A 9,519-nucleotide genomic window follows, 5' to 3' on the forward strand; every position below is an offset into this window, starting at 1 on the left:
CTGCTGTTGTATTTTTGGGGGTTATCACTGGAAAATGCCAAAACTCCCCTTGAATTTTAATTAATTGAAATTTTATAAACAAACCTTTTTGAGGTGCACATTCCAACTTTTCTAAGTAAATTTGCATCAAATTCAGTAGCTCCAAATAAAGGATCTGTCAGATAGATCCCCAAAACTAACATTCATCATTATTATTAGCAGAAATAAAAGCGCACGTACATCAAAGTTAATTTTTGGTAGGCGTTATGAAAAAAAACCAATTAACAGTCTCCAAAAAAACAATTAAGGGTGACAATCTGTATTTGACGTTTCTAAGTTGTATTTATTTGATTAAACTAAGCATTTTTAATTATTTTTTAAAGCTAAAGTCATTTGGTTAATGTCTGAAAAGGAAATGGTATATTCATTTATTCAAATGTATTCGTAAGAATTCGTATATATTTCGGCAAAATATTGAATGCTTTCCTTAAATAAAAATGCCGTTGAAACTTTTTAAGAAATGCGTTCGAGAGAAAAGTTTATGAAGCATTTCTTTTACTTTTAAACTTCTAATTATCGTAGCCATATGAATTTTAATTATTTCGGAACTTTTTGACTTCGTAACTTATAATAAAGATCATCGCAATATTACTAATAATAACAGAGCTTCTAGCATTTTTATAATAATCATTAAATAAAGAATATGCTTCATTTAATCAAAAAAAATTCAAGAATATTTTCTAAACATTACCTTTATTCAGCAGATAATTAATATATGTTTCAAATAAAAGGAATCAAACTTTTTTTAACTTCATTCTTCCGAGTTTAAGCTTTTTAATGACTTCAAGCCAAATAATTTTTTTCGCTATTTTCTTTAAAAGGGCTGAAAAGTGTTTTTAAATACCTCAGACAGTTTCATAAATAAACACAAGAATTAAATGCGCTGTTTTACTATTAAGAATTCAATGGATCTATCAAATCTTATCAGTATCAGCATTTACGAAAAGCCAAGTATATTTTCTCAAAATTACAAGAAGTTTTATTTCAAAATAGCTTTAAGCTCAGAGTTGACATCAACTGAAGAAAACCTAAACTTTAAAAATATTCTTCTGAAAAATGATCGCAGAATTTTAAATGATATTTTATAAGTAAAAATTTTCTTTATTTGCAATGTTTACTTAAAATATTCTTTTATCATTAATATTCTTTAATGTTTTTAATGTTTTAATTACGTTATAATGCTCTTAGCACAGGAGAAGGAGAAAAATTCTTAGCGTGTTAAAATTTTTGGAAATATAGGTTCTTTTTAATATATTCGCCATCTGAAATCTTTTTTTATAAAAGAAAGCAAAAGTTTTTCCAAAATAAAATACAAAAAAAAAATTAAACCTCTAGTCCGAAATATGGCATCTTGGTGCTTCAGGCTTGAATCATCTGTCTGTTCGTTTGATTTGATTGCATTAGACGTTGCATTGTGTTTGTAAGAATTTCTAGTCATCACAAAATTCGTAAAAAGAAGGGCAGTCTGCTAATAGTATCATATTAATAAAGAAAATTTTAAATCGAAATAATTTCCCAAGGAAGGCCACTTTTTTTATCATAATTAGACCAGTCGAATTGTGTATTGAACACCAATATACGATCTTTGATAGATTTGGTACACATTTTGATAAGAATCTGTATTTTAGGTGATGAATCTGAGCACCAAATTGGAACTACCAATCTCATAGCTTTTGATAATTACCGAATTCACTTTTACTCTAAATCCAGACAGATTTCCTCTGAATGGATTTCGTTTTCAAAATTTAACAAAAAATCTATAAATTTGTTCTAAATTATCATATTCATAGGCAGAGAGACATAATAGCAAAAGTATGCTTTTCGTACTCAAGAATGCCTAAAACGAGGAGATTCGTACAAAATGTCGAATTCAAATTATTTAACGATTACCATATCTCCTCTATATTTCACATGCAAGAAAGAAAAAAATGCACATTGGAAATGGAAAAATATTTTTCATTTTTTCTTAAAATGATAGATATTTTGGAAACAGACTTAATAACATGTTACATGGATATGAATAATATATTAAAAAAATCTAGGTGGATATCTGCCCCATTTGTTAATTTGACAACGTCGAAAGAAAAAGCACAATCATCGAAAAATGCTTGTAAGTGTTATTTTATCAGTCCAAATTCCCAAATTGAAAAAATGTCGTTCAAAAAGTATTATTCTCCTATTTCAAATGATATAATGTACGATTCTCAAAAATCAAAGGGTGAAAATTAAATTTGAAGCTAACATTTTATCTAAATTATTAAACTTGAATTCATTTTCCGATTGTCATTATACACGCGAACATTACTATTTGATTTTTTTTTCCTAGAATCAATCATCAAGAGTCTTTTTTTATAATATCAACTACCAACTTTTTTTAAAAAAATTATTTAAAATATCAACCACTTTTTTAAAAAAATCATTAGTTTTAATATAATATGAAATCATAAAATAACACTGTTACAATAGGATTCTTTTCATTTCGCGAATTTTGACTGATAAAAAAATTACTTAAAGATTATTTTCTTTTTTTGACAAGGACGAATTTTTAAAAAAAAAAAAAAAAAGATAAATATCGATTCGAAATTTCTACCAGATATTCCTTTCTATGTATAACGTAATTAAATAGAATTCCGAAAATTTGGCGTTTGTCTGCGATAAAATCTGAAAATATTATAACACAAAAAAAATATATTATCTTTAATCTCTTTAAATATAAAACAAACTATTGCTAGCCATAAAAAAACCTTTTTAAAAAGTAATTAAACACGTCAACAATTATAATATTTGAGAATTACATTTAAATTAATTATTTATATTTTATGCCGTTACAATTTGAGATCAAAAGTCATATATGTATATTTATATATATTCTAATTTTGTCTTCTTTTTCTTGATTAGGAACTTAATTTATTGAAGATAATTTTGTTACGTATTTTTATAGTTATTTTTAGGCAATCATTAAATATCTTCCGGAATTTTTCTGCAAGAATAATGACTACTGATTATATTAACATTACTATTGACGAAATAAAGTAAATTACAAAATAAATTTTATTTCACAATTGAAATGTAAACAAAAATGAATCATTATAAATATTGCTGTTGAATTTTTATGACCAGATTTAAGTAAGATAACATATCTTGCGAAATAAGTAAAGCTCTCACTCTTATTCTGATTTGCAGTACACCAGATTTGAATTAGAACACATAAGAAACAATATTTTTATGTAAAAGATGTTCGTTTATTCTTTTTTATTTAAAAATATTTATTTTTCTGGTTATAAAAGAGATATGAATGGAATACAAAACAATTGTTGCTATTTCGTCTAACTCAGCAGTGTAATTTTAAAAAATTATTCTTTTATTAATAGTTTATAATAATTTTTTTAAATTGGTGAAATTCAAGAAATATTTGTACAACAAATAAATTAGTATCATTAAAAAAACAATTTTTAAAATTTTAAAATGGTGTAAAAATCTATTCTGCGCAATAATATTTTTGGAAGTTATTACAAAAAAAATGTAAACTCAAGCTTAATTTTTAATTAATGAACTTTTAATTAAAACCAGTTTTAAAAACTGATCTGAAATGAAAACTTTAGAGTAGGCGGTTTACGCTGTAGAGCTTGAAAACACTGGTGTATATTCGTTCTTACTATATCTGAGATTATTTTCACGTTCTGTTAGTTCAGAATATTGAGAGTGATTATTCTTTTTCTTCTGCATAAATTCAGTTACACTCTCTGAATTGTACATTAATGCAAGTATAAATATTTCATAAAGTCCATTTTATTGTCATATACTGAAAAAGTAATTTTAGAATAAATAAGCTTAAACGGAAACTTTGTAAACATTAATCCCTTGAAATATATAGTTGCTCAGAATACAGTTTATTTCTTTTCAAAAGAAATCTCAATCCGAAAATATATACTTTTTATAAGTCTATTATTAATATGCTATAATTAATAAAATATGATCCTAAGGGTTTCTGTTGAAGAATATCATAGACATTTATTCGTAAAACCCAATTTCTTTTAATTATTTCTATATATAAAACGTTAAGTTACGTGGCACAAAAATCTTTCTTATTACTTATTATCGAAAGGCAATAGTCTAATGTAAATTAACTGCTGTGCGAACTTTCAGACTACTTCAGTCATTGAACAGTTTTATAACCGCACTTAATTCAACCCTTCCCTAATAAATGGAGCTACAAAATAATACTAGAAATACTCTACAGAGAGGTCACCAAATACTCCATTCAATCAGAAGAAAAGAGATATAAAAGAAATCAAGAAATAGGATCATATAGTTTAATCGAGAAAGAATAAATAGCCATAATCATCGCCAGATAGGTTATCGCTATGACTTATCTATTGAGATTGATGACCATATCTTCCAAAGCTATTATTTCACATAAGAGATTTTTGCAGTATCTTGAAACTGAATAAAATCCCTATTTCAAATACATAAATTACATTTCTGTGCAATTTTTTCTTTATTTTTAATAAAAATATCTTAATTTTTCTAATAAACAATTATAATGTTATGGGGAAATTCAAACTTGCTATCCTATCAAAGAATTCAATAGTGTGCTTTCATTTATTATTTTCTTTGAACATTAACTCTGAAATAGGATTCTCCCCTCCGCTTTTATTTTATAGCATATATACTTTTTTAGTTTATTGCAAGCTAATTTTTTTTAACTGATTGATTTAAATTTATGTTTCTGAACCTTATAAAACAACAAAATGAAACTAAAAAGTTATATTCCTTATTAAAAGTTTAACACTCTAAAAAAAGTGGATAATTTGGATGAACAAGATAGTCGCCAAAGGAGCTAGTTGTAACGAAAAAAAAAAACGTCTGATTTCAATCAAGAACGATAGTTATTAATTAATAGGTTAAATAGCTCCAAGACCTGAACATTTAAATTGTCTAATCATTCATTCGATATCATGAAAAACTAAGCAAAAGCTTTGTTCATATCATTTGCAGAACATCGTCATCAATATCTTCAAGAAAATCGACTTTTGCTTAACTTTTTTTGAGAGATCGCCTTATATCACCTACTTCTTAGCCTTGACTTATTCTTTCAAGCACTCAATCAAAGCTCTACAGGCAAGGCCGCATACTACCTACATAAATTTCTGAAAAATAATTGTTGAAGACATTTCCTATAAATTATAATCTGTTTATAGACAACGGACTGACTTTTTTTTTTATTATTTCTGTATTCAGATTTGGTGAGAGGCATTAGTAATCCGAAAACAATAAAACGAAAACAATCCAAAAACAATCAAAGAAATTACGATTCCAGTTAAAATTTAAATGTTTATTCATAAAGTGTTTTTGCATCAATAGCAAAATATGCTTTTTCTTGTTGTGTTTTAGAGAGAAATATTTGTCCCACAGTGTTATTTCAGATCCGAAGAGAGTCAATGAAATAACAAACCTAACCTTTTGTTTAGCTCTTTCTTCAAATTTGTAGCATTTTATTGCACATTAAAAAAAATTGAACTATTTTTGAATTTAAAAGAGTTTTTAGTTATACAAATTTTATTTCCTTATAAATTTTTCTCTAATTTTAATAATTTTTTAAAGTTTTCTAAGCATATTTTATAATATACGGTTGAGGTGTTGAATTTATACGCATGTCAATCATGAAGATATTAAACACATTTTTCTTTGTTTCCTCATTAGCGCTGTTATATAATTCAGAGCAGAATAATTATTACAATTAAATTTTAAAAATGAAACAAAGACAGGTGAATAAAATCTAAAATATCATACCTCAATATTTAGGACTAGAGATTTGAATTCTTTGAATTAATTTAACATGCATTTGAAATACAATTGTAAAATCCACATTAACCACTTAACGGGTTAATTCTATGTACTTTCTAAATGGATGACATCTTTTTTTATGGAAATGTTTTGCTGTATTGATTCAAAATAAATTCCCTATGATTGAAAATTTATCTATTCTAATAAATGTCTCTAATGAACTTTAAAATTTATTTTTAATAGTTTAATTGTTGTTTAACTATGTAAAAATGCAATAAATCTATGCATGCACGACGCATGGATAAACTGATTAAATTGTTAATGAAATGAGAATCTTCTATCGGATTTATACCGTTTAAAAAAGCATTATTATACATACTCATATACAGATAATGAAAACAATTTTAAAATTATCAAAATCAGAATTATTTATTCCATACCAAAAACCCAAATAAATTCCCGTTATCATCAATCATAATTTCGTATTCAATATATTATATTTCACTGCATAGATGCGAAGACTCCTTTTAGAACTCTATGAGAATCGCACTGATTTATACCAAAACTGCAAGTTTCAAACGTTGCACAGTCGGAAGTATCAATTTATTTCCTAAATACTCAGACAGAGTTTCTCAACAGCAACTGATTAATTTTCAATCCTACGTTTATGAAAGGACTGCAATCAAATTTATAAAAATCTTATTTTTTTTTTCAGTTCTGTTTTATTTACACAACTGAAGAAATAAAATTAAAAATTCTCTTTTAGTACAAAATTTCTAATGTAATTCCTAATAAAGCTTTAAAATCATAGGTTTGAAGAGAATTTTTCTTTAATTAGATAATTATAAAACTATAATAAGCGAAACCATATTCCGAATACACTTATAGCCTATATGCTATATGTATACTCTTTATGAATATCAACTTTATTTTAAGGTTTGTTGGCGTACTTTGCCTAATCGTCAAGCTTATTTCTTGTACATCAGTATCGTAACTAAAACAAGAAAACAGTCTTATATATTAGTATCTTCTCCAGGAACTTTTATAAATTTATTTATCTTCAGGATACAAACATAGATGGCGCCATGTATCATTATCCTTCATTGCATTATTTTGGCGTTTTCAAATATTGTGAAAATCGTGTAGCTTATTATTCTCGTTTAATTCTAAAAAGTCACTTATTTTTACTTTAATTATAATATTTTAATATAATAATTACGACTATTGAAACGTTTATAATAAATAAATTAATCGCGAGTTAATTATTTTATTAGAATACGTATATAATTTATTAGAGTATTTTCAATCAAGGCAAAAATAAACTGATTAAAAAATATAATTTGGCTTAATTTTAAAATATAAATATATTTCATAATTCATGGTGATGATTTGGCTATTCTTTTAGTAAATATAATTCTGAAAAAATTCTCTTCGTAAAAATAAGATCGCAAAGCTTTGCAATAATAGAAATTAATCCAAAGGGCTTTTAGAATATGAATATTGGACCCAAACATAGTTGTAAACAATTCTACATAGCATATTTTCCCTTTCATTCGTTCATCAGTAAATAAATAAAAATAATGAATTCCCTTGATTTACAACCATTTTATTATAATGTCTGAACGTTCTTCAAATTTTTTCTTCATTTCCCTAATTTATTTTCTTGTATTCCTATATATCAATGGTGAAATCAGTTATGATACATAAACAGGATTGTGAAACTTCTACTCATAGTGGAATGTTTTTATTACTTATTACTTATTTCAGAATAATCTATCATAGCATGAGCTTAAATATTTATGGTATTCTAATTTAAGATTCAATTAAAATTTTTATAATAAAATTTTACCGTTTAAAAATTGCTTGAAATTTTTTTGCAAAAGATGATATATTTGCGAATTTTATGTAAAAAATCATTTTCTGAAAAAGTTGTCGAAATTAAGTATTAAAAATATTTATCTGAAAAGTAATCACTGCTTCTGTCACCAATTTAAGTTAAAGATGACCAAATAATGCCATAATATTGACCACATGACTACGTTAAAGCTGTGCGATATTCAGCTATGGTAAGTCACTCAGCCGTTCAGACTAAGATGGATCGTCACGATAAATTTTGAAATATTGTGATTGTTGCAATAGAATCATTATTTTCATATCAGCGGCAAACATTGTTTCTTGAAACATAAAAAAAGTTTTATTAGTTAATCTGATTCACGCTTGAAGGCCCTCGGTAACTACAATTGTTACTACCAGACTTTGTGGCAGTTATGAAGTATCAGTTGAAACAAGAGTTCATAGCTATGAAATATGCAAAATCTTGTTAGAAAAAAAAAAGATATTTATTTAGGGTATTTGAATTTTTTTTATATATTTATTTTTTTGGAATATTTATTATTTTTCTCTTTTTCTTTTTTTTTCATTAAGCGAGATTATACTAAATATTTAAGGCAATAGCTATTATAAATGGGAGTTTGCGCGTATTTTGTCAGTAATCATTTCCTAATGCATTGTGGCAGTCTAATAACATTTATTTAAAGAAAAGAAAAACTTTAAAAAATGGCAAAAGAACAAATTTTTGAACATATATTAAAAAATATTAAATACTTAAAAAATCCATTTCATACGTTAATTTTAATACATCCATTATTCTCCTTCATATTTTTAATATTGAAGGGTTTACCTACTTGCCGTCCTTTATAATAAGGTAGTTTATTCATATTCATATTCATATTTATCTTATATTAGAAAATATTAAATACATAAAAAATTCATTTCATACGCTATTTTCTCTACATATTCTCTTTCGTATTCTTAATATTTAAATCTTTACCTACTTGCCGTCCTGTGTGATAAAATTACATTTATTCAGAGACTAAAAGTCCCACGTTCATGCCCCAAATAAGAATTATATGTTTTGCGCAAGTAAAAAATCTCGAACGTTGTTTCCCCATAACGTTAAAAACGAACACAAACCTAATAAATATTGCGTAAAACTGTGCAGAATTACGTCATCAGAGATAAAAGGGTGTCATAAAATAAATATTAAAGATATGTTCATTTCATTCAGATCAGGAATAACCAATTCGTAAATTTTCATGTAAAAAAGGATTGAAAATACGTTTGTTCTTAAAGAAAGTTGGAAATGCAGTTGTTAGATACATTTTGATTCTATGATCAACTATCATGAAAAAATAAATAAGAGCATCAATTTTATTATTTAGGAACATTGAATGCATGAATGATAATTAATCATTCGACTATTAAAGAGGGGATCAATTCTTTAAGAGCAGAAAGCATCTTTGAAGTTTTGCAACAGAAACGCAAGAATTATGGTAGCTAGAGTAGCATGAGAAGTCATACTACAATCAACATCATTCCGGGAGTTTAAATAATTTTAAAATAGTCTCTATTTTTATTTCGGAACTGGTGAGTTCAGATGTTCCATCTAGCGCAGTGACAAAAATTATGATAAATGGTTTCTTCTATTCTATGAGAAGACATAACACCTCTCCATGACAAAATAACACTGAATGAACTTCTGGAACTCAACATATTCACCATCTTGATTTGTCTGAATATGAGAGGCATCTGTACTAAATGACTTTCAAAATTTTTAACGTGTGAATGAAAATATGTTCTGGTAGTAGATATAGTGAGTTTATATATCTAATAAAGGTATTTATTGAATTACAA

This window comes from Argiope bruennichi, chromosome 1 (assembly GCF_947563725.1).
Source record: "Argiope bruennichi chromosome 1, qqArgBrue1.1, whole genome shotgun sequence".
NCBI lineage: Eukaryota > Metazoa > Arthropoda > Arachnida > Araneae > Araneidae > Argiope > Argiope bruennichi.